The sequence below is a fragment of the Rhinoderma darwinii genome, chromosome 10, assembly GCF_050947455.1.
Source record: "Rhinoderma darwinii isolate aRhiDar2 chromosome 10, aRhiDar2.hap1, whole genome shotgun sequence".
NCBI classification, from domain to species: Eukaryota; Metazoa; Chordata; class Amphibia; order Anura; family Rhinodermatidae; genus Rhinoderma; species Rhinoderma darwinii.
Window position 1 is genome coordinate 88,824,386 of NC_134696.1, and position 26,072 is coordinate 88,850,457.

The window sequence follows — 26,072 nt, forward strand, 5'->3', positions numbered from 1 at the left end:
TTATTTATTATTATTTTCTCTCCATTAGTATTACATATACCTCAGGTACTTCTAGAAACCCAATAATAAGTCAAATAACAACTGTTTCAAATTTTATTTTATCTCAAAACACACTTCTATAAAAAGGGAAGCTGTTTACACATGACAGGTTCCATTTAAAGGAGTATTCCCATCCCAGGAATTTTTTACATATCTACATCACTCAACCTCCGCCCCACCCGGATGCTGTGGCCGCCTCACCATGCGGCATCCTGTTTTTTTTTTAACTGACATTTATCGCGTATTCTGTGGATATGAAGTAAATATATGAGACAAAGGGAACCGCTTTAAGGTCATGTTTTATCATGACAACAACGTTACATTTTTTCTTGGGATTTTTACATGGGATATGAGCAGTCGATAGCAAATTTCTCCTGCAAAAACAGCTCTTTGCCGAGGGTCTCAGGAGCCAGATCTGCGGCGATCAGCTGGTTGAAAATTCAGGCAATTAGATTTACTCTATTTTGCAGGTGACATGCAATGGCCTATATTTTGCAGAGACAGTCACTGCCTGTGGAGAGGGGTACAGCTAAGGTGGCACCGTGTCCCTTACCCATTTGGTGGTGTGAACCTACACATGACTCCCTCATGCCACAGATACCAAATCATTTGAAAATACAGAAGAATTCCCCCATTATGTTCTACACAGGATGGCAAGGAAATGAGGAAACATATATCAGGTCCTTCTGTATCAACATGGAGCAGTGTGAACCACTACTAAAAAGGCGAGGGAACCTGTCACGTGCTCCCTTCCTGCGGCTCCCTCGGTCTCCAGGATGTCAAGAGTCACCCGCTCGGGCGTCGCCCGGCCTGGCAGACTGAGGCAGTCTGCAGCCAATAGGAGCTCAGGAACGTCAGGCCAATCAAAGCCTAGCTAATGTTCCTGAGCTCCCGCCCTCTCCTTATTTAGTTCAGCCTGGGGTAGTAGGACTTTGTCTGTACTTAGAGTTACCAAGCCTGGTGCTTTCCCTTGTTTCAGACTCCCCTGAGCGACTTGCATTTTGACTCCTTTGTGACCCCTGACCCCGGCTGGACTCCTGACTTCCGGTTTTACCCTGCCTGCCTGACTCCGCCTATTGCGCCCGGACTTGTCCCTGTTGGGCCCTCTCTACTCCATTTATCCCCTACTGGGCTGAAAACAATTGAGAAAAGTCTGAAAGGTAGAAAAATATTAGGAACAATTAGAAAATGTAGCAAGATGATAAGTTACAGGAAAGCCTACAGTTTTAAAGGGATTGTCCCATCAGGACATCTGCTGTTATACACTCTATATGATTTTTCATAGATCGGGCTCCCCTGCTCGGGAACCCCTTTGAACCCCATTGACTTCATTGGGCTTCCTGTAATACTATATTTACTTTGCAGCACATATTTATGTGCTAGCAGCTTCACCCAGTGATAGTAGCTTATCTTTGGGGTGTTACCAGCTGCACCCCAGTAATAAACTCGCCATCAGGGAAGCTGGCAGACTAAAGGAATTATGTAAACCATATAAAGTTAGAATGCCAGAGAAGAAAACAATAAAATGCGCCAAATCAGCTAAATAGAGTTGAACATGCTGTTGTGTTTCTAGCCCTAAATCAATAGGATTAAATGAAATAGTAAGGGCTCATTCAGATGAGCGTGATTCTCGTCCGTGCACTGTGCGTTGAGACTGTATGTATATAGCCCCAATGTACCCCTACTAGTCTCCTCCCCATTATCTCGGAATCAATTAACCACCGACACATACATTTCTTTGAAAGTGGGGTTGACCCGGGGGTCGGCCACAGCTTTATTAATACAATATAAAATTAAATAAAAATTTTCAACAATTATAACTCTAAATGACCTTAACAAAGGTCAATAACCAACCTGTATGCCTGCCTATCCCAAGGACATGTAGGTAACTCCCCTTATAATACCGCCCGCTGTGACATAAAACAACCATAACACCAAATACCTCACCAAGACACCAACGTGCCATACACGGTAACCAAACGTCTCCTCTCTTTTGCATTCACTTCTAACCCATCTTTTTCTTTTTTTTTGCATATTCATTGTACTTTTGGGTTTCTTTTTTCTTTTTATAAACGTAAAAGAGACATATAAACATATACATATATACGTTTTGTGACATTCCTCTTTTTTTTTATTTTTTTTGAAAACACAGTACACAGCCGATCAACTTATACAAAAATCCCCAAAATAACATGAGGAGGGGAGGGAGGGAATTTTCAGCCAAAGAGGCTGCACCCTAGGTACGAGGATCTATATCCCTACCCTATTACCATAACCACGCCCCCTTTCCTGCCCCAACACTCCTACCTACTGACTCATCCCCCACAGAGAAGGGGAGGGGGAGGGGGAGGGAGACTCGCCCTAACGTTAAAGAGGCTCTGTCACCACATTATAAGTGTCCTGTCTCCTACATAAGGAGATCGGCGCTATAATGTAGGTGACAGTAATGCTTTTTATTTAAAAAAACGATCTTTTTTCACAAAGTTAGGAGTGATTTAAGTTTATGCTAATGAGCTTTCTTAATGCCCAAGTGGGCGTACTTTTACTTTCGACCAAGTGGGCGTTGTACAGAGGAGTGCATGACGCTGACCAATCGACATCATGCACTCCTCTCCATTCATTTACACTGCACTAGCGATATAGATATATCACTATGTGCAGCCTCATACACAAGCCCTAACGTTACTACAGTGTCCTGATAATGAATACACGTGAAATCCAGCCTGGACGTCATGTGTACTCAGAATCCTGACACTTCAGAATATTTTTTTGTGAGATTCCAGCAACGGATACGAAATCTCGCGAGATCTCGGAGCTAAACGAGATTTGGTTTCACTTGCCGGAATCTCACAAAAAAATATTCAGAAGTGTCAGGATTCTGAGTACACATGACGTCCAGGCTGGATTTCATGTGTATTCATTATCAGGACACTAGTAATGTTAGGGCTTGTGTATGAGGCTGCACATAGTGATATATCTATATCGCTAGTGCAGTGTAAATGAATGGAGAGGAGTGCATGATGCTGATTGGTCAGCGTCATGCACTCCTCTGTACAACGCCCACTTGGTCGAAAGTAAAAATACGCCCACTTGGGCATTAAGAAAGCTCATTAGCATAAACTTAAATCGCTCCTAACTTTGTGAAAAAAGATCATTTTTTTAAATAAAAAGCATTACTGTCACCTACATTACAGCGCCCATCTCCTTATGTAGGAGACAGGGCACTTATAATGTGGTGACAGAGTCTCTTTAACCCCTTCCCAGCAACAGTCCCTGGCTCATCGGTTAGGCACCTGTGAGCCTTCATGACTGTATGCATATAGCCCCAATGTACCCCTACTAGTCTCCTCCCCATTATCTCGGAATCAATTAACCACCGACACATAAATTTCTTTGAAAGTGGGGTTGACCCGGGGGTCGGCCACAGCTTTATTAATACAGTATAAAATTAAATAAAATTTTTCAACAATTATAACTCTAAATGACCTTAACAAAGGTCAATAACCAACCTGTATGCCTGCCTATCCCAAGGACATGTAGGTAACTCCCCTTATAATACCGCCATAAGGTAACCGTGTATTCCTCAACTACACGGCTCACCGACCCCCAACAAAAACAGAGCCTGCTCAACCCCATCTTGCAAACCAGACAGGAAAATATCCAGGCCAATGTCCGTCAGAAGCACTCCGTCCGGCAACAACAATCCCCTGTTGTCACCTTCCAACTCTCTATGCCGAACCACCACTCCACCTCTCGCTCGGACGAACCGAGACACCCTGGTATTCAATAAGCGCCTCGCCCGCTCAATGGCGTTCACATCCCTCGCGCCATGCCACACCAACCGAGGAACAATTTCTGACCACACTAAAACTAACCGGGGGAAAAAAGAAGCAAACCTTTCCAGGTCCGACTGGATCAACGAGATCAACTCTCCCAACCTCACTGAACACAAATCATTTCCTCCCAAATGTACAACCAAGACAGTTGGCACTAGCCGATGCCGGCTGATGTCGACCACTTCGGGCAGTGCCTGCAACCAGCGCAGGCCCCGGAGACCTCTCCAGTAGACTTCGGCACTTCCAAAGCCCAATGCTCGTCCTCCAGGGCGTATAGCCGCCCGACGTTCCGCCCAGAACACGTAGGAATGCCCGACAATCCACACCGAAGGCCTTCGACCTAAAACGAAAACTGAATTAATGCAAAATAAGGTCAGGACGAACATATCCAGCAAAACAATCCGACTTCCACCTACCAATGCGCCTCACTGCCGCATCAGACAACCCCAATTCACTGGCCATAGTGGCCGCCCCAATACGGAAACAATGAGTCCCATACTCCCCTGGAGGCTTACCAACCCGAACGAGAGCTTTATGGAAAATCGATGCAAACTGGAACCTAGTAAGAGGCCTCCCATCCACATGTGATAAAAATTGCACCCCCACTCTATGCACCCCCAGGAAAGCTGACACCGCCGGACAAGCCTCGCCCGGGACAGGCCGAAGCGACACCCAACAACCCCGCCCAAACACGTCCGTCTTAGAACGCCGTATCCGCAACCGAACCCCCACTGAAGAAACCACTACATCCTCCAAAAGTAGACCCCCCCGGCCGAGCCGCCCCCATCGGAACTAGCTCCGAAATACGCAGAGCCCCAAAAAAGCACAACGAAAACGCCACGGAAAACAAAACTGATTCATAAGGGGAAGAACAAACCGACGGCAGCGCCGCAATAAGCTCCTGCAATAACGAAAAGGAAACAGGCCGGCGCGACTCCTTCCTGGAGCCCAGCTTCTTCCACCCCTTCAATGCTTGTAAAATAAAAAAGGACTTAGTGACATCCGACCACCCCGCTGCGCCACCACCCCCGAAACACCCCGCTTGCGCAAAGCTGTTAAATATTCGAGCGTCACGGTGGTACGCAACACCGGATCCTCCCCCACCAGTCTTTCCCCCGCTGCACTCAACCATTCCTTCCACGCATTACCGTAAGTAGCCCAAGTCGAGGGCGCCAGGGACGACCTCACCAAGGGCGCTAGCTCCGATTCAGCAGCCTCCACAAGAATTCCGGGCAGCTGGCCCCCTCCAGCTCCGCCTGCGGACAAAGAGAGCGAAAAACCTGCCAATGGAAATGAGACAAAGCATCAGCTACAACATTGTGAACCCCCGAAATATGGCGAGCCCGAAAACGAATGTTACACTGCAAGCAACGCAACACCAAATGACGGAGCAAAGCCAAAACTGGACCTGAGGAAGAAGTAAGATGGTTAACAGCAAAAACAACGCTCATATTATCCGATTAAAACACCACAGACCGGTTGGAAAGGCGTGCCCCCCACAATTCCACTGCGACAACTATGGGAAAGAGTTCCAACAATGTCAAATTCCCACACCACCCCTTATCCCGCCAGGACTCGGGCCGGGATTCAGCGCACCACTGCCCACCCACCAATGCCCCAAAACCCACCGCCCCCGCCGCATCCGTAAACAACTCCAAATCCACGCTGGATACCGGCGGCGCCCTCCAACACGTACGGCCATTATAATCCAAGAAAGTGCGCCAGACGCGCAAATCCACCTTGACAGAACTGGAAATCCGAACATGATGAGAACGCGCCGAAACACCCACTGTAGCTAAGGACAACCTCCTGGCAAACACCCGCCCCATGGGCATAATCCAACCCGCGAAAACCAGCAAACCCAATAAAGATTGAATCTGCCGCAACTCCAACTTCCGCGCCGCCAAAGCCCTATCTAATGCGGCACGCAACTTCACCACCTTCTCCTCCGGAAGGCGAAAGACCATAGCAACCGAGTCTATTTCAATGCCCATAAAACACAGCACCGTCACCGGGCCCTCCGTTTTTTCCTCCGAAAGGGGAACCCCAAAATGCAGAGCAAGAAATTTAAAGGACCTCAACAGAAACCGACACTGCCCCGTAGCAGCGGGCCCTACAGACAAAAAATCATCCAGGTAATGGGTCACCGACCCAGAAACAGTGAGATCCCTCACCGCCCATTCCAAAAAGGAGCTGAACACCTCAAAATAAAAACAAGAAATCGAACAGCCCATCGGCAAACACATGTCATAATAGAAAAACCCCTCCAATGCACAGCCCAACAGATGAAAACAATCCGCATGAACAGGCAACAATCGAAAAGCGGATGCAATATCAGAATTGGCCATAAGGGCACCCGCCCCCGCCCGACACACCAAGTCAACTGCACGATCAAACGAAACATAGGAGACCGTCGCCAAATCACTGTCAATCCCGTCATTCACCGACCGCCCCTTAGGATGGGACAGATGATGAATCAAACTGAACTTTCCAGGCTCCTTTTTAGGAACCACCTCCAGGGGTGACACCCAAAGATTAGGAAACGGCAAAATAGAAAATGGGCCGGCCATCCGGCCAAGCTCAACTTCCTTTGCCACCTTCTCCCTAATGGCAGCTGGAAACTCCTCAGCCGACTTCAAATTCCGCGACATCACCGGGTCCGCCTGCGCAGTAAACGGAATAAAGAAACCAAAACAAAAACCCACTCTAAGCAGGGCGGCTTCCGCCATCTGGGGGTACCGGTCTAACCACGGGAGCATCGCGGACACGCGCATCGGCGTCCTCCCCTCGACCAACCCCCGCAGGGCGGGCGACCGCCGCACCTCGACGGGAACACCAAACCGCTGCGTGGGTACCTCCACATGAAGAGCACTCGTGCCTGAACTTACAAGAGGCATAGAATCTACAGTGTCCTTCATTAAACAGCCAACAGGCTCCCGCTCTACGGACACCCCCAACCCCCCGCCCCCACCGGAAGGGGAAGAAGTGGGGGCGGCTGGCTGAAAGGGCTGCTGCACCATCATCAAGCGCAACCAAACATCTGTCGCTTTCGTATCCCAACGGAATTCCGGCCTCTGAGCCAATCGCCTACGAAACTCCTCGTCGTACCGCCACCAGGCCGTGCCACCATGCGACTTATACGCGCTAAAAATCGTGTCCTAATACACAATTAACTGCCCCGCACACGCAGGCCGAGCCTGACTAAACACCCCCCCAAAATAGCAAAGGCCTGCACCCAATTATTAAAGACCGCACGACCCTAGGCTTACCCAACACACCCCTCTTAAGTCTACGCTCCTTATCAACCGTCGACGAATCGACCGACAAAAGAGACCAAATATCATTATAATAATTTTTACCAATTTTCTCGCGCACCTCATCAGACACATGAGCACCCAATATGAATCTCTGAAAGCAGGGACCGACGGAGTGGACATGGAAGTGGATGCCTCCGCCGTGGACCTCGCAACCACAGCCTGCGACGACGATCCCGCGGGCAAAGAAACAGCCCCTGCCACCAGAGATTGTACAGCAGACAATAAATCAATGGCAGTCATGTTATCAGCATTCCAAGCCCGAAGGCAGGCATACTCACCGTGTCCGGCAGCAGAGGCACCTCCTTGCGCGGACGGACCCACTTCAGCCAGCGTGGCAACCGGCACCACCGAAACCACCTCTGCCGTAGGGGGCGCGACCCCTGGTGCTCCAACCGAGGAACGGCGACTCCGAGTTCCCCGGTTGGACGCCGCGCAAACACTCCTGCTACTGCTCTGTGCGGCCCGCCAACTATCGTGGGAGAGGTCAGACGACGACGAGTCGGATAGAGACGTCTATACATCCGCGAGTGGCGATGCCGATGCCTCCGCGACCGACTCCGACCGGAACCATGGCGCCGACCCGAGCCAGACCTACTAGCCCCATGCCTGCTATGGGACCGCTGTAAGCGAATAGATCCGGGCCGCGAAGAAGGACCCATGGCCACCACCGAAGGCCCAGGCAACACAGGCATCACATCAGCGGGAGGGGCCACCGCCTTACGGGCCACCCGCCTAAGCGACCGGCCCGAGAAAATAATTCAGAGCCGTCTTGGGAGCCCTCGCCCTCATCTCCCATGTCGTCCTGCCACTCATCATTGGGCCCCCCCTCTTCACTTCCCAAGCCTCCCCCTCTCCCCCCTGAGGCCAGGAGCAGTGGCACACTTCCTGCAGGTGATGCAGCCGCCGCTGCCGAAATCGAGGCCGAGGCTAAGGCCTTCCCTATGGAGCCCCGCGTGTCCGTGGGGCCAGGCCGAAGACCCACCACCCCCGTGATTCCCCTGGTCCCCTGTGTCGGGGGAACCTCGTCCCCCACAACGGCCCCCGGCACCCCCACGGATGAGAGCACCGGCGCCGGAGGAGGAAGCTGCAACGACAGGGGAGGGGCAGTACCTCGCGCAGCACCGGAAGCCACCTCCGGCCGCCGCAGCCCAGCGGCATCAGAGGGCGAGAGCCGGACTGCGAGGCCCGGGCAGAGCCTGCACCCACTCACTCCCCTCGGCGGCAATCGTAGCCCGCACAGCCTGAAGGAGCTGCCGACGATCCATGGCACAGAAGGAATTTTCAGCCAAAGAGGCCGCACACTAGGTACGAGGACCTATATCCCTACCCTATTACCATAACCACGGTCCCTTTCCTGCCCCAACACTCCTACCTACTGACTTATCCCCCACAGAGAAGGGGAGGGAGACTCGCCCTAACGTTAACCCCTTCCCAGCAACAGTCCCTGGCTCATCGGTTAGGCACCTGTGAGCCTTCATAACAACGCACAGAACACGGCCCATTGTTTTCAGTGCGGCTGTTCACACATGCGTGAGTTTTCACATAGCGCGTTCTATATTAGTGCATTTTCATGCACCCTGAAGTCAAAGGGGGCGTGAAAACCACGGACACCACACGGATGCCCATCTGTGTGCTTTCTATGTTTCACGCATCAATTACACTGGAAAAAAAGTGCTTGCAAGTGCGTGAAAAACATATGCCACATGCAAAGAACATGGATGCAAAACGCAACGCATGCTGACAGATTTACGCGCCTTTTTTAGGCGCATAAATCTGTCACCCTCGTGTGAATGTACTCAAGTCTACATTCACACGAGCGTAGCTAACCTCGGGTTAACCCCTGACGTGAAAAACTGCAATTTTTCACATCCGAGGTGCAGGGACGCGTTGTCACGGATCCTCCATAGACTAGAGTTTGTGGATGGATGCGTGACACACAGTAAAATAGGACATGTCCTATTTTTTCACGGACCCTTCACACGCTTCGTTGAAACAACGGTCGTGTGAACGGCCCCATTGAAATACATGAGTCTGTGTGACGGCTTTTGTTTTAATGGCTGTCACACGGACTACATATACGCTCATCTGAATGAGCCCTAAAAGTGAGAACTGTGATGTCATCTAGTCAACGACTCTGTATTGTGTGACTTGTATACCGAATATAAGCTCAGACTACACCCTCACTAGTATTATCTAATTGACGGCACCAGAAAACATGCCATTGTCTTCTAAATAAAGATAATGATAAAGAGTTAACACACAGAACAATACCACATACGCTGTATCTTGTACCGGAGAAATGTGATTACAAAATGTGATTATAGGCCCCATGCACACCGCCGTGCCCGTAAAATACAATAGAACGGACGTGTTCCATAATTTTCTGAACATTTCCACGGCACTAACACCTATCCGTAGTGATACGGAAAGGTGTCTGCGGCCAATAGAACTGAATGCGTCCGTAATTACTGACAATTTTTACGACAACGATAATATTTTATTCTGCATAAACGATGCGATCAGCCCTTGTAAAAGGGCCTTTAGTGTTCAATTTACCTATAGTGCCACCACAGGGGAAGTATGACACTGCACCCATTCAAATCAATAGGCTGTCCAGGCAATGCACTGACATGTCGGGTCCTCCACAGAGAGAGACACTCTATGTAGCCACTCTTTACTCGGGTTAATTGATGGAGACCCCAAAAGTAGGACCCCAGCTATATTAACTCATAATGTCCTATAAGGATATTTAAAAATGGGTTTTTAAAACGAGGCAACCCCTTTTAGGCACTATGTCTAACATGCCCAATCCTTGTTTCCCCTTAATATCTTCCATGAGGGGACAGTTGAGAGGACTCCATACACATTAGATAATCGGCCAATCTAAACTAAATTGGCAGGTTTGGTAAATTTTTATCTAATGTGTATGACCCGTTTTAGTCTTTCTATCGGACAACACAATTTTATGCTGAATTTTGATTGAAAATGCATTATCACCACCACTATGGCTCATTCGTTCTAGTGATCTGTGAAGGTCCAAGAGGTTATAACAAATCCTAGCAATGTACCCTAATTTAAAATTATGCGAAAACCCCTTTAACAGAATTCTTATATCATTATTTTGCTGTAATAAAGTTTAGACATTCCATTTTCATTCCCCCTATTAGGGAATTCTTAAGCAATAGAGGGGGTCCATGTTCAGAATCTTCGTCTCTTGGCCAGACTGGAGAGCGGTTACAAAGACAGAGCGTCTCTCGCTCTGGAGGACCTGTCCTGTCCTACATTAAACAATCAACCCATTTTTTTTTATTGAAAATAGCTTTATTAGCAATCAATCGTCAAATTACAAGCCCTACAGTATACAGCAACCGGTGCAAGCTGGATCGCCACACAATAAATATCACACACGTTCCAAGTAGCACAGAAGCACAACATACAGAAAAGGCACAAATCCTGCAATATACATTACACTCTGCACTACATCAACATTCAGATAAAGCATCACATATCAATCAACAAAACAACAGGCAATCGATAAGGGATAAGGGGAGGGGAATCGCAGGCCCGAAGCATTATTGAAAGATACACAAACCAAGCGGGAGAGACGGGGGAGGAGAGGGGTATCAATCCTCTTCTTCATCGATGTCCAGACTGTCTGTGATGGAATAGTCTCTGATCAGCCAGCAGCAGTCTTGGACCTCTCCCAGTTCATAACCAGGTGGGTCACCCATTGATATGAATGGGCACGATGTAATGCTTTATTTTCCCTATGGTGGCGCTGCAGGGAAACTGAACACTAACTGCCAGGTTTCTCCACAAATTACAGCTGATGACTGGGGTCCATGCAGTGGGATACTTTGTGATCAGCAAGTAGGGATTCCACAAATTGGAGAACCCTCTTAAGTTAAAAATACATTGCAATTTTTTATTTATTTATAAATTAGTACAACGCATCATATCTGGTAACATCTTACCACCGGTATAAGATAATTTTTTTGGAAACTCATGTCTAGGACATTCCAAAAAAACTGAAAGAAAAAAGGTAAATAATGGCTTCTGCTCATTAATAAAAATAAATAAAGAAAAATTAAAGAGTCTAGTCACTAGTTTAGTGATGCCCTATCTCCTAGCTAATCTTATAGGCGCTGTCACAATGATAATACTAGTGAAAATTGTGCCCCAAAAAGTTTATTTTAAAAGTTATGAGCTTTTTTCTAAATATGCAAATGAGGCTATACTAGCCAAGTGGGTGTCAACACCAGTGATTCTCCTGAGGTGGAGCTTCCTCACAGCCTCAGACGCTGTCCAATCAGCATGAAGCTGCTTCACACAGTGTGAGAGACTGAGGCTGGAGGGAAGGGGGATCACTTCAAATAGCGATATCTCTGGCTGTGAACCACCTAGAACAGCGGTTCTGAAGGCGAATGAAAGATGAGATTCTAATCTTTCATATGACTCGCAGTTCTAGCTGTGACACAATGGGAGGTATCACCAGTTGAAAACACATTCAGGAATGGAAGCTGTATACCATAAGATCACGCTGTGTTGCTTTGCAGAGAAGGGGGAGAGGCTGTATGCGGATTGGACAGCGTCATACAGAAAACATTACACCGCCCAGAGTGAAAAGAAAGAGTAACCTCGCATTTGGCTATTAGAGCCACATTAGCATATTCAGAAAAATGCTCATAACTTTGCAAACAATAGACGTTTTTTAAAACAAATTACACTGTAGTTATCGGCAGCAAAGCGCCTATTAGATTGGTTAGGAGATAGGGAATTAATAAACTGCTGACAGATCCTCTTTAAAGAACTTTCCCTTCTGGAATACAAACTCCTTACATTCTCCTCCAATTCTAAATTGTAAAAAAAATATATCTATTTAGCCCTTTTTTGGCAAATCAGTCTTTGGTAAAGTTAAGTGACAACCAATATGGCCATTATAGTTCCCACATGGGTCATCACCTAGCTTTCCCCATATTACTAAATGGAGTCCTATGCTTTAAAATGCTGCATTGATAGTAATATTTGCAATTAAAAAGGGCTTATCTGGGAACCGTTTTTTTTTTTTTATTAGGGGCTGCAAAAGAAATAAACCAAAAAAGCAATACTTACCTATCAGCCCCTAATGAAAAAACTGAAACACGTCCCGGATGAACCCTTTAAGGGGTCTAGCAAAACTGGGTGATAGCCCATGTGGTCATTAGTGTTTGTCACTTATGGAAGAATGTGAGAGGAGAAACATATCTTGTCAAGTGACCTTGAAAACTGAACATTGGATAAAGGTTATGTTAGTAACAGTGTTGACTGGTGGTCAACATTAAGAAAATATACATTATATGATGGTGTGTCAAGAAGATGGAACTCAAAAATACCTGACCGGATTGTAGAACAGGTGCAATAAATTGTATTAGGGTCATGCGGGTGCCATGTGATAACTGGGATGCTGGTGGCCAGAGGGTGCTACCTAATAGTGCCAAATGTCAATGTAACGTTGATTTTACTTGTAATTGGGGGTGCCAAAAAAGTTCCATTGGAAAGGCATAGTGTGAAAAAAGGCATAAAAACTTTGGGGGACACACTATAATAGTAGAATTATTTTTTTTTTAAATACACATCTATGGAATAGTCACCGCAGGAGCCGTCACAGCAGGGACAGTAGATGGCTTTAAAAAAGGCTTAGATAATTTCCTATAACAAAAAAATATTAGCTCCTATGTGTAGAAATTTTTACCTTCCCTTTCCCATCCCTTGGTTGAACTTGATGGACATGTGTCTTTTTTCAGCCGTACTATGTAACATAAACACCTCTCACTAATTACCAATCTGTCAGTATCACGATATGCTGCAATACATTAGTATTGCAGTATATCATGCAAGCGATCCAACAATCGCTTGCATGAAAAGTTTTAAAAAAAAACCTTTTCCCATTTTCCCTCAAGCAGAATGTAAAGAAATTAACATAACTGGTATCAGCGTATCCGTAAAAGTCTGAACTATTACAATATATTATTATTTAGTCTGCACGGTGAACGCTGCAAAAAAAAAAATTTGAAGACGCCAGAATCGCTGTTTTTTGGTCACCTCATTTCCCACAAAAAATGTAATAAAATGTCATCAAAAAGTCCAATATACCCCAAAATGGTACCAATAGAAACAACAGCTCGCCCCACAAAAAAATAAGCCCTCATACCGCTCAATTGACAGAAGAAAAAAAAGTTATGGCTTTCAGAATCTGGTGACAAAATTTTAACTTTTTTCCTTGTAAAAGTAGTAAAACCTAAAAAAAAACTATATTAATTTGGTATCACCGTAATCTTATTGACCCGCAGAATAAAGTGAACATGCCGTTTTTACCGCACGGTGAATGCTGTGAAAACAAAACAACCCAAAAGATTGAGGAATTGCTGTTTTTTTTCCTATTCCACCCTACAATTATTTTTTACAGGTTCCCATTACATTATATGGTACAATAAATGGTGCCCTGAAAATCTACAACTCGACCCTGCAAAAAACAAGATCTGATATCGACTGAAAAATAATAAAACTTATGGCTTTTGGAAGATGGGGAGGAAAAAACGAAAGTGAAAATCCTAAAAATGGCTGCATTGGGAAGGGGTTAAAGACCTAGATAGAAAATCATCAGACACTAAAAGCTTGCCATACCTGTGAAAACGTATGCCAACTATGCAAAAACTAGCTGGGTAAGTTGGAATTTTTGGGTTTCAACTATTGGATTTCCCTGAAACAAGCAGTGGCAATGGGATTAATATCCAGCTGAGCCAAACTAGTCAAGTGTTGACTGAAAGATAATTTTTTAACTGAAATAAGGTAACCTGTATGGCCAACTTTGGAAAACAACCATTTCCCAGGAGTTTCTGTGTTTACAGTGAAACTTTGGGTTGATGGACAACAATGTGTTTCGGTGGAAACCGTTCTCTTCAATGTAACATAAGAAATGGAGATGTCTCTTGTACTGGAGCATTATGGTCTATGTGTTTCATTACCAGTGTGGAGATAAGCTGTATCTTTCTCTGTTTTCATTGATTGCTCAACTGTCCAGACAGTCATTTATATTCGTAGGACTAGGGGCAGGACCTCAGTATAAGAGGTCATTGCTGGGATCTTCATAGGTCATTTCCAGAAGATCTTTCTTGCATCAAACAACACCAGAAAGGTAAGGGAGGCGTTTGTATGGAAATAAGACTCCAAAAAACAAGGTCTTCAAGGATTTGGCTGCTTCTTAGAACTTAGAGAATTCAAGGATCTTGACCAAGTATCCCTCATAAGTAATGATTTCTTTAAGCATAAGATTAAAACACTTGATAATGAGGTTTCAGCTTCCATAGTTGCCCATTAGCCCATAGTTCCATGTGCTTAATTTTTTTTTAAAAAGAATTAATTTTTTATTTTAAATTGCCATTTTTTATATTAGAGACAATTCTGTCTATTCTTGAATTTTTTATTTTATTTTTACATTTTTTATTTTAAATTGCCTTTTTGTATGTTAGAGTAAATTCTGTCTATTGAATTGTATTGTATTGTATAGCAATATATATTTTTAAATATTGTAATAAAGTTCAGAATTGGTTTTATGATATGACATATAATACTGTAAGATAGACAAACCAGTTTAACCAAAAAATGCCCCTAGAAATAATTTTAAGATGTTGGCAAGTATGCCACTTTATTTACATTGTAATTATAAGTGAATTGTTGTGTGTGTGTGTGTGTGTGTGTGTGTTGTGTATAGTAATTCATGTATTTATTTTATCATTTATCTTTTATGACGATTTGTTTGCAAGATCAAAAACATTAAAAAAAACAAAAACAGTCATCAGTTAAAGTGAACCTCCAGTAATTGAAAACTTGACATAACAGAAGTTCCCAGCAGAGGTTTTCTATAACTAGAGGTACAGTTTGAATATACAAGCAAAACATATTACATAAAAAACATACAAGCATAAAGAAGAGAATACATCAACAATTAAAACTAATTTTATTTTAAGCCGAGCCTAGTAGGTTCCATGGTCCAGGTTGACAATGACTACAGAAATGTATATTTTCTATTAATTATAACTTACCGTCTGTAATTTTTGGCATTCAAAAACATCCTATTTGCAGATACATCGCTCACACTGTATACTCTGAAGGAGTATGGGCCAAGGATGGTGGACAAAAGCGGCAATATTTCTAATTTTGATGTTTTGTGTGACGGAAATTGAAGGAGCTAGTGTTCATCATCTTTGCGGCGTTCACCTTGTGGAGACTCTTCTGCTGGTGTGCGAAGGAAAAGGTCTCTATCACAGACATTACAAAGGTAAATGTAAGCAGGGGCCATCCCATTCAATTAACAAGTAGTACATCCCTAAACATTTTTCTGCAGGTACCATATACACTATAAAGGGTTCCCCAACCTTAGTATTCAAATTATACTTTAGTTTTTTTGGAATACTCATAGGCGTGTCCTGAATAAATCAGGGGAGTGACCTAATTGCCTCAACTTTTCCTCTGTATGTATTTAATTAGTGATTAATCTCTGCCCGGGTAGCTAATTGCCGATTCCAATTAACAGCTAGGGCTATAAATGGTGGTGAAATAGATATATTGTTGGTTGGAATGGCTTATTCTGCATACAGGGTGATGGGGGACAAATGTCATAATGTAGTCGCCACCAAAGCTTCAGCTGGAAAAAATGCTAAAGTAAACTCTATATTATTAATGGGTGTGGCCATGTGGGGAATGGGGTGTGGCTATGCAAATAAGCATATTAAAGGTATAGCAGTATTTACTAAGCCATACTGTAACTTAGAGCATGGTATAAAATGGGTTTTATGCATAAAAGTGAGGGATATTCAGCCACCAGATTTTAGACACCATTTTTTAATTGAGGTTATTAGCAAACAAAAGCAAAGATCTGATTGATCGAGTGATTCATTCATTATTTGTTTAATTGACTGATTTTGAATTTGAATTGGCATTGAAATTATTTTTATGCAAAATATCCTCCAGGTTCTTATAGTTTGTATGTAAATATTTGATGTATTGACAATATTTATGATGCAAAATATGGGACACATACTCACTGATCCACCTGATCTCTGGGTAAGAGTTGTATGGAGCAGTACAACCCTATGGGAGATACAGAAATAGCGGGAATACCCCTTTAAGCTAGATGAATGATTGGATGATTTGACTATTGAGAAATCTTCCCTATTATACAAAAAGGATTTATGTCAATGGCCAGCTTTAGGCCTTGTTCACATATGCGTTGGAGGCTCCGTTAGAGACCTCTGTAGAGATTACCGTAAACAATAGCGCAGCATGCTGCGCTATAGTGTCCAGTAAAATCATGGACACGCCGACGGAACCCATTAAAGTCGGCCGCCGGTTTTCTCCGTGGTGCAACAGAATTGTCACTTCCGGTTTTCCCTTGATCTGACGCTCTGACGGAGCAGAACAACGGAAACCCCCGACACAGGTGTGAACCCAGCCTTAGGGCCCATTCACATGAATGACGCAATGCACACTGATGCATAACGCAACACACACGGACCAGAATCACGCGCGGTTTTCACACGTGTGAATCTGATACGCTCGTGAATCTGATACGCTCGTGTGAATGTAGCCTTAGTAGTGAAGTTTCCAGAAAGTGCGGTTAGCTTACACTTTGGTGCCTATTATCTCAGCTAGTGAATCTCATCTCCTCTCATTGTTTGTAAATTGAGGTTGTCACACACTGAATGCCTGTGTCACATTGTCAAGTATTTGCTCCTCAATTTGTTTGAACACTCAGAGAATACCAGAGCTTTGATTTATTTCTTTTTGTTCACTGGGTGGGACAGGGGGTGTTAGGTTAATGCAGTTTGATGTTGCTACAAATAACTCACTGAAAACGTAGGCTCTTCCAGAAGAAATTACAAACCTCATTCTTTTTAGTCTATTTCCCATCTGTTGGGAACCCTGCATCGGCAGTTGCCCCGATTGCAGCGCTATACTTACCATCAAAACGACGGAGACATTGATGGAACCCCAAGACCTCTGCTAAAAGGCGTTAAATGGAGCGGTTGCCAAGTATGCGCCCTGCCACTCCATTCAAATACTATTGCACTGACAGAAACTACTGAGCAGAGAGCTTGGCAGTTTCCCCCAGTGCCAAAGACTTTGAATGGAGCACTAGGTCTCATGCTCTACCGTCGCTCTATTCAACTCCTCCTGACTGCGGGATTTCGGTTGGGCAGGAATTGGAGACATTGGACTACCGTTCTGGCAATCAGTGGAGGTCCTAGTGGTCGGACCCCCACTGATCAATTAGTTATCACCTATTTAGTAGGCAGGTGATAACTTGTAGTAATTGGAATACCCCTTTAAGGCTTCGTTCACATCTGCGCTAGGGCTTAGTTCCGTCGGAACGGAGCCCTGACAGACACCAACGTTTCCATCGCCATTGATTTCAATTGTGACGGATCCGATCCCAATGGTTTCTGTTTGTGTCTGTCAGGGCTCCGTTCTGACGGAAAGCCCTAGCGCAGATGTGAACGAAGCCTAAGCTATATTATAGAGTTCACTGGAATGAAGGGGTTCAGGGAATTTTTCAAAGCTAATATCGACGGGTCAGTCATCCATATATGAATAAAAGCCCCATTTAATGGCTATGGCTGCCTCATCAACATTAGCTTCAAGAGCAAATCGAGAATTACTTCCACAGGCTTGGGGCTCCTTCATCTAACAATTAGTAGGGGTCCCAGCTCACAGATCCCACCAATGTAAATTTATGCTGATCAATAGCAGAGCCCTGATGATAATATTTGAATATACAGTTTTTTTGTATAGAGAACTGGGATGGGATTAGGCGATGCTCCAAACCCACTACATCATGCCTAGATCCAACCATTTTCCATGAGGTTACAATTTTTGGGGTGCCTATGTAGGACAAAGTAGAGCTCACAAATATTTCCCATACTAGTTAACAACAGGATTTGCTCGAGTTGCAGCCAATAATAGCAGCTAAGTTGGATATTTCAAACATTGACACATTGCAGTTTATTGAATGAGAGAAGAAACTTGGATATTATTCAATTATCAATGATGTTTGGGATTGTAAAGATTTTTATTTTAAAGTGACAAACTTCTGATGTATCGGAGTACGGGCATAGACTTTCTATTGAGTCCGTACACCGATACATTTATTTCCAGAAAAAGACGAACAGACATGAAGCGGCTGATCGCTCACACGAGTGCTTCAGCTGCTTCGTTCTAGCGAATGGTGGGGGTCTCCGTGCTCCGACCCCCACCAATCCAAACTTCTGACATGTCACTATGAGATGTCAGAAGTTTGTCAAACGTTTAGCTACACTTTAAAGAGGCTCTGTCACCAGATTTTGCAACCCCTATCTGCTATTGCAGCAGATAGGCGCTGCAATGTAGATTACAGTAACGTTTTTATTTTTAAAAAACGAGCATTTTTGGCCAAGTTATGACCATTTTTGTATTTATGCAAATGAGGCTTGCAAAAGTCCAAGTGGGCGTGTTTAAAGTAAAAGTCCAACTGGGCGTGTATTATGTGCGTACATCGGGGCGTGTTTACTTCTTTTACTAGCTGGGCGTTCTGACGAGAAGTATCATCCACTTCTGTTCGTTCACACCCAGCTGCTGGCAGTGCAGACACACAGCGTGTTCTCTAGAGATCACGCTGTGACGTCACTCACTTCCTGCCCCAGGTCCTGCATCGTGTCGGCCACATCGGCACCAGAGGCTACAGTTGATTCTGCAGCAGCATCGGCGTTTGCAGGTAAGTAGCTACATCGACTTACCTGCAAACGCCGATGCTGCTGCAGAATCAACAGTAGCCTCTGGTGCCGATGTGTCCTCGCTCGTCCGACACGATGCAGGACCTGGGGCAGGAAGTGAGTGACGTCACAGCGTGATCTCTCGAGAACACGCTGTGTGTCTGTGCACTGCCAGAAGCTGGGCGTTCTGAAGAGAAGTGGATGATACTTCTCGTCAGAACGCCCAGCTAGTAAAAGTAGTAAAAACGCCCCGCTGTACGCACATAATACACGCCCAGTTGGACTTTTACTTTAAACACGCCCACTTGGACTTTTGCAAGCCTCATTTGCATAAATACAAAAATTGTCATAACTTGGCCAAAATGCTCGTTTTTTAAAAATAAAAACGTTACTCTTATCTACATTGCAGCGCCGATCTGCTGCAATAGCAGATAGGGGTTGCAAAATCTGGTGACAGAGCCTCTTTAAGTTGATCTCTAAAATGTACTTATGGAACAGAACAGAAATTAACAACAATAACCTTATTAATGGGAGACTCCAATGAAAACCATACTTTCACCATGTGAACTCTCCACAGTAAATATAATGTATCATGTCGTTGCTGTTTTATGTAGGTTTCTAAATACAATATCAGGCAGAATTTGCCTGAACATTGCGTATCAACAATTCAGGAATGGACTGGGTGACAACTGCAAATCTACGTAATCTTGTGTATTCTGCTTTTGTCAATAAATCTCTTATTTCCTGTAGATGATGTAAACTCTGGCAAACCAATCGTCACTCCCCTCCTTGGAGTCTGCACACAGCCTGTGACATGCATGCTGCTGCACATTGCACAGTCCACAGCCTCTCCTGTGCCTTTTCCTCTGCCTTGATCTGTGACTCTCCATCATCCTGCTCACTATTTGGAATGATCTATATAATTATAGCTTCTGCTTCTGAATTCACATGCCTGAGCAGGGCACCATGGGACATGTTGTTACCAGAGATACTGCCCACAGACAGTAATATTAACAGTCAATATGGTGAATAGAAGCTAGATTATTTTCTTCTTAAAAGCAAGTTAGATTGAGCAGGGGGAAACAGAAGAACACTATAATGGTAGGGGCTAGGTTAGGGGATGGTGGGTATGATTTCATGTGCCTGCTGGAATTTCTCTTTAATATATACTGTATGCATTACAGTGTTTTAACATTACACAATTACAAATCTGACCACATAAAAAACTGTGTTCTTTACTTGAAACTGGCGTTCCCGATAAATATCTGATTTGGAAAATTTGGTTAAGTCCCAAATGGAATCTGATCCCTCATCTGAGTAGTCAAACAAACTAGTGGCCTCGGATTAGAATTTTTTTTAATTTTAGCTCCAAAAAAATGCAACGTAAAAAGCCAGAGAAATTAGTATCGAGGAATTGGTTGATAAGACTCTAACTTATGGTTAACAAAGGCCTTGTAAAAATTTCTTCTACTAAATTTTCAATTTAAATCAAGTTAATCAATATAATAGTCTAAAGTCTATGATTGTATTTCCTCAGGTCCAGCTCCCAGTTTCTCACATCGGCTTGCAGAACGGAACAAAAGTAAGATTGGAATTGTAGAAAAGTGTTGTCATCGGTCCTGCACCTTCTACGACCTCCAGACATATTGCAAGACCTGATCACCGTGACAAGACTACCATATATATGATATTTGAATACACCACACACATCACAATGGCAAATAAAGAAGCCCAGGATAGACTGAGTCTGATGGTTTTATATACCCACCTGTGTGTAGAACTTGTTTGTCCAATTGATACTTCAAATATTAGGGGTAGTGTCCTGAAAATCAAGTTGTAATCCTGCCAGACGCAAAGATTTATCCACATTACAACTGAACTTGGCCATACACATCAAAAAACTGTTGGCCAAACACTCGTTCAGCTGACAGCTTTTTCTCCCGATTCCCCCAGAAATGTGCATGCTTGGCCGAGCATGCATGCATATTTTAATGGGGAGAGGTGAAAAAGCCGCTGCCAGTCCCCTCAAGCAGTGGCTTATTTCCTGTGGGAACAAAAGATCAGACGTGTTGTAATCCAGCATGCCCGATTCTTCTTTTGCCCCAACATTTGTCATCAGAGGAAGAGTTGAGTGGCCCACATACACAATAGATCATCGGCAAAGCGGGTTTGGAAGGGTTCTCTTGAATGTGTATGGGCTTCTTATATTTAAGGCAAATTCAAGGGGTTTCCACAACCCCTGTCTATATGACCTATTACATATGGACTTCATATAGAGGGGGTCTGCTGCTGATAACCCTCTTCTGATTGCAAGAGTGGAGAGCCAGGACAAAGAGCAGCTCTCGCTTAGCAGGACTGTATTACATGGTCACTAAATTACTTCAATGTGCACCTTGTAATACTAATTTCCCATGCAGACTCACCTTCAGCTACCACTGGAGATAACATTTGATGGCCATACACATTAGATCTACAGGGTGGGCCATTTATATGGATACACCTAAATAAAATGGGAATGGTTGGTGATATTAACTTCCTGTTTGTGGCACATTAGTATATGGGAGGGGGGGAAACTTTTCAAGCTGGGTATTGACCATGGTGGCCATTTTGAAGTCGGCCATTTTGTATCCAACTTTAGTTTTTTCAATGGGAAGAGGGTCATCTGACACATCAAACTTATCGAGAATTTCACAAGAAAAACAATGATGTGCTTGGTTTTAACGTTACTTTATTCTTTCATGAGTTATTTACAAGTTTCTGACCACTTATAAAATGTGTTCAAAGTGCTGCCCATTGTGTTGGATTGTCAATGCAACCCTCTTCTCCCACTCTTCACACACTGATAGCAACACCGCAGAAGAAATACTAGCACAGGCTTCCAGTATCCGTAGTTCCAGTCTCTGCACATCTCGTATCTTCACAGCATAGACAATTGCCTTCAGATGACCCCAAAGATAAAAGTCTAAGGGGGTCAGATCGGGAGGCATTTCTTCTGCGGTGTTGCTATCAGTGTGTGAAGAGTGGGAGAAGAGGGTTGCATTGACAATCCAACACAATGGGCAGCACTTTGAACACATTTTATAAGTGGTCAGAAACTTGTAAATAACTCATGAAAGAATAAAGTAACGTTAAAACCAAGCACACCATTGTTTTTCTTGTGAAATTTTCGATAAGTTTGATGTGTCACATGACCCTCTTCCCATTGAAAAAACTAAAGTTGGATACAAAATGTCCGACTTCAAAATGGCCACAATGGTCAACACCCAGCTTGAAAAGTTTCCCCCCTCCCATATACTAATGTGCCACAAACAGGAAGTTAATATCACCAACCATTCCCATTTTATTTAGGTGTATCCATATAAATGGCCCACCCTGTATATTGGCCGAACCTGCCGGCCGACCAGCTAATGTATATGGCGCCGTACCGACTCTTCCTTTAAGGCAAATGTCGGGAGAGAGAAGGGTTGGTCACGTTGAATTTCAACATGCCCGATCTTTTTGTTTCATTAGTAGATAAACCGCTGCCAGGGAGTCTGGCAGCGTCTTTCTTCTCCCTCTCAGCCAACTGCATGAAATAATATAGACATATTTGGTATCACCACGACCGTAACAACCTGTACAACAAATGTATAACATTATTTATTATGATCGGTGTATGGTGTAAAAAAATAAATATTAAAACTGCAGCAGAACTGCTTTTTTTCTGCATTTTCGCCAAACTAAAAATTTATAGAAATTAAACGATAATGCATTTGTACCAAAAAATGGTACCTACATAAAGTACAACTCGTCCCGCAAAAAACAAAGTCTCATACAACTACGTCGTACAAAAAATAAAAGAGTTATGAGCGTCGGGATGCAAAGAGGGAAATGTAAAAAAATTGCTCTGTCCTCAAGGCCAAAATTGGCCGTGTCCTTAAGGGGTTAATATTGGAGCCTACAAAGTACTCGTGAATTTTTTAAATTAATTTGAGTCTAGTAAAAAAGGAACATACAAGTCACACTAAGTCAGGCTGTTTAGTGCCGTCTAGGTTGTTGCTATGTAAACTGTGTCATCTTCCCTCTAACCCCCCTCACTTCAATGGCCGTCATTGGAGGACCCTCTGCCAAAACAAGTGCTTGTTTACCTAGGGGGTGTAGTGTTAGCCAGATGGAACTTGTTTGGCCAATTTATTATGAGAGCTGCTAGCCCTGAGCCATAAAGTCAATAGAAAGGGAAAGGAAATACAGCCTCATTCCAGGGCTGATAATACTGTGTCAGGACTCAGGCCTGTACTCCAACAAACAGGTGCAGCGTATTCATCCTCTAAGATCTTTTTCTATAGCGTCTAGGTGAAAAACAACCTCCGATATGGAATCCAGGATCCTGGGAACTTGGGATTTATAAGCGGCAGGGATTTTAGCTGGTGTATGCACAAAAGTCTGTGCAAAAGCTATAAGTCTGGGGCACTGATATTAGTCATCTGCAAACCCAACAGCAGCATTAGCAGAAGGAAATGCTGCGGTGGCGGAGGGATGTTCCAGCGTCTGGTTGTGTGGGATAAAGCAACGGCTTTCTGGGTGCCAGGTACGGAAGCCTATTAGGTCCCGCCCAAGGCAGCACGTGATAGGCTTAAAGAGGCTCTGTCACCAGATTTTGCAACCCCTATCTGCTATTGCAGCAGATCGGCGCTGCAATGTAGATTACAGTAATGTTTTTATTTTTAAAAAACGAGCATTTTTGGCCAAGTTATGACCATTTTTGTATTTATGCAAATGAGGCTTGCAAAAGTACAAGTGGGCGTGTTTAAAGTAAAAGTCCAAGTGGGCGTGTATTATGTGCGTACATCGGGGCGTTTTTACTACTTTTACTAGTTGGGCGTTCTGACGAGAAGTATCATCCACTTCTCTTCAGAACGCCCAGCTTCTGGCAGTGCAGACACAGCCGTGTTCTCGAGAGATCACGCTGTGTCGTCACTCACAGGTCCTGCATCGTGTCAGATGAGCGAGGACACATCGGCACCAGAGGCTACAGATGATTCTGCAGCAGCATCAGCGTTTGCAGTTAAGTAGCTACATCGACTTACCTGCAAACGCCGATGCTGCTGCAGAATGTTTTGTACAATACCACTGACACCCTTTAGAAGTGCGACTCCTGCACCCAAAAATCCGGCCTATGCACAAAAGGATTGGTTCAAAGCGGACGTGACTATCCATGGATCATTTTATTATTAATTTACCCCATTATTACATCATCCTATTATGACCTGATGTTCTCCACCCCGCTTACATATACCCTGATGTACTCCTCACAGCTTACATATACCCTGATGTACTCCGCCTAGTTTACATATACCCTGATGTACTCCGCACAGCTTACATATACCCTGATGTACTCCGCCCAGCTGATATATCCCCTGATGTACTCCGCACAGATTACATATACCCTGATGTACTCCGCCCAGCTGATATATCCCCTGATGTACTCCGCACAGATTACATATACCCTGATGTACTCCGCACAGTTTACATATACCCTGATGTACTCCACATAGCTTACATATACCCTGATGTACTCCGCCCAGCTGATATATCCCCTGATGTACTCCGCACAGATTACATATACCCTGATGTACTCCGCCCAGCTGATATATCCCCTGATGTACTCCGCACAGATTACATATACCCTGATGTACTCCGCCCAGCTGATATATACCATGTTGTACTCTGCACAGTTTACATATAACCTGATGTACTCCACATAGCTTACATATTCCCTGATGTACTCCGCCCAGCTGATATATCCCCTTGTCACGATGCGGGGTGTGAACCCACTGGGCCGTACTGCGTAGCGGGGATGGCAGCTGGCCAAACCAGAAGGTACACAGTTCAATGGTTCAGCGAGAGTACCTGAGGCAATCGTAGGCAGTGGCGAGGCGGACACGTCCAGAACCAGGCGGTGGGAAGTCGTTCGGTGAGGCGTAGCAGGGTAGCGTAGACTGTAGCACAGCACGGTAGGTAGCAAAGCACGGCAATAGCACTAGGTGGCACGGAAACAGGATACGGGATACGGAATACAGGAGCAAGGTACACTGGGAGGCTGGAAGACACTGGGAGACCATAAGCAAGACGAACAACGGGAAAACTAACAACGCTCTGGCAAAGGGCAAGAGGGCAGAGCCCTTTTTATAGCCCAGGGCATCCTGGGCCAGATTGCAGTTTTTTGCAAAACGCGCGCACTGGCCCTTTAAGGCCGTGCACGCCCGCGGGCGCGCGCACCCGCCGGAGACACTCGGAACCCGGAAGAGAGTGCCGGCGCCTGACTGGGGGACGATGCTGCAGGCAGGTAAGCTGTCCATGGCCACGGCCGTCGGGGTTAACGACCGATCGACGGGCCGTGGCCATAGACGTTACAGTATCCCCCCTCTTACGCCCCCTCTTCTTGGGACCAGAGCGAGAGAGAAACTTCCTCACAAGGACAGGGGCATCGATGTTCTCCTCTGGCTCCCAAGACCTCTATTCTGGGCCGAACCCCCTCCAGTCCACCAAATAAAATGTCCTTCCTCCCACCTTCTTGGTAGCCAGAATCTCCTTTACCTCGAAAGTCCCAGATGGACCGCCAGGAACCACTGTTGGACTAGGAGTCCTGGAGTAGCGGTTCCGGACCACCGGTTTTAGCAGGGAGACGTGAAAGGAGTTAGGGATCCTGAGAGTGGGGGGGAGCCGCAGCTTGTAGGATACCGGGTTAATTTGTAGCAGGACTTCAAAGGGACTTTAGTCCCTGGAAGGAACTGCGGAGGAACCCGTCATCTTGTATCTGCCTTTCTCTTCATGCGGTCCACCGCCAAGGGGATAGAAGATCGGGTCTGTTGCCATATCTGTAGAAAGTCCCTGAAGGTGGAGTCGGCTGCAGGCACCTGGGACATTGTAGAAACAGGAAGAGGTATACGAGGATGTTGGCCGTAGACGATGAAACATGGACTGGATGTGGTCGACTCACTGGTGTGGTTGTTATAGGAGAACTCTGCCCACGGGAGCAACTGCACCCAATCATCATGGCGCCTGGACACAAAGTGACGTAGGTAGTTCTCCATAATCTGGTTAACTCTCTCGAC